Source organism: Buceros rhinoceros, unplaced genomic scaffold, assembly GCF_000710305.1.
Source record: "Buceros rhinoceros silvestris isolate BGI_N320 unplaced genomic scaffold, ASM71030v1 scaffold4938, whole genome shotgun sequence".
In the NCBI taxonomy this organism is placed as follows: Eukaryota; Metazoa; Chordata; class Aves; order Bucerotiformes; family Bucerotidae; genus Buceros; species Buceros rhinoceros.
This window is the reverse complement of record NW_010428464.1, coordinates 52997-54773: the sequence shown is the minus strand read 5'-3', so window position 1 is coordinate 54773 and position 1777 is coordinate 52997.

The window sequence follows — 1777 nt, the reverse complement described above, 5'->3', positions numbered from 1 at the left end:
GCCATTGATGCATTCCTGTGTCACTGTTTCAGCAGAGAGCAACAACAGGGAAAATTTATCTTAATTTGTTAGATTAACCCAGTTTTGGTTTTCGCTTACGTCACAGACCTAGAATTATTGTGTGTGTGCGGGAGCCATAACTAAATACGAGCCTGCGTGTGTGCTTTGTAATCTGCCGCTTCTCAAATGCATCGATCGTCTGAGGTCTCAAAATAGCGAATAGTGCCTGCAGAGAAAGTGTAGGGGTCCGGGGAGCATCTCCACCTCAATTTTTTGGTAATGTTCTCTATTTTATTTGTGAAAGACTGAGCTTGGGAAGAAAAGGAGTTTAGTGTTCTCACTGCTGAAGCTTTCTTGAAACAAACAAAACCAGTATTGACAGTTTCAGGTGTTACAAAGCGTAAATTAGAATCCAAAAGAATAATTTAGATATTCTTTGTCTTCGGGTGTTTGAACCCTTTTGGCCACACCTAGCATATTTTTAAGCTTCTGTCTATAGTTGTGCAAACGCATTCACACAGACTCAGAGAATCCAGAGAAGTCGGGATGCCATGAAGCTTGCAGTAAAACTAAGGAGCTTTACCATCTTGAGACACCTTTTGAGTGAGTATAATGGGCTGTTGGTTTAACCTTTATAGGACGGCAGTTTTGTAGCTGCTCAGGAATGTAGTGTCCCCAGGGACCAGTGTCCTCTGTCCTGGTGTCTGTTCCAAACTGCTTGGGGAACAGGGACAGGGGAAGAGGAGGTGCAGGGGAAAGAGGAGATGCATTAATACAAGCAAAAAGAGGGTAGAAACCAGACAATTCTTAGCAGAGCTAGTGGTGTGGGGAAGAGCTTCTGCCTTCTTATAGAGCCTGTTAAATATTTAGTGTTTGGTCTTTGGCAGGGGGTCAATTTACCCAGTTGTGGTGCAGTCAAATGTTCATCCTCTGCTGGAACAGGGCTTTTTTTCCTAAGCAGTGGGCCAAAGGTGCTTCAGAATCTCCAGTTACTGCTATAGGGGGTTTTAGGAATGCGAGGCATTTTCATCAGTTTTGGATCAGATTAGTCTGGACAGCAGGACACGTACGACAGGTTAAATTTCTATTTTTTAAGACGTTCCTCTGACCTGCAAGAGGAAGGACTCTCAAATTCCTGGCCTATTTCGGGTAGTTTGTTTCCCATGGCGTCTTTGCCAAGTGCTTTCTAATTATGGAATGTGTGTTATTCTGTAGTTCTTTTGCAAGGCAGAAATAATGAATAAGATAAAAATCTAGAAAAAGATACCCATTGATAGATGAACTTTATCTCTTTGGAACTTTATCTCTTTATCGCTTTTGGAATAGTCTACATGTGATCCACGCTGATCTTTGAACTGCAAAAACCCAAGCCAGCGTCTCTGACCTCCAGATCTATCTCGTGCAGTGGATCTGCCCAGCAGAGAAGACTGTTTGCTAACACCGCTTTCCTGGGGCCAAACTCTCTCAGTTTTGTTTTTGTTTTGTTTTGGGTTTTTGATTTTTCAGGAAGGCCACTGCTTGCGGGTGCAGCTTAGCGAGCCAGGCACTGCTCTGTGAGCCTGTTGGAGCAGGGCTGACAGGAAAGGTTTCCAGTCCCCTTGCTTTGAATGCAAAATTGTATGCAGGGGATCAGCTGCTTATCAGCGGCGAGCAGAGCGATCCCAGTGCTCTAATCCCGGGTTTGTATGAGTCACTTCAACTGGTGAGGCCTGGAAAACTTGATTCATACCTCTGCCTGAGGTGCCTGTAGGGATGATACAGACCCAGCCAGCCGTCC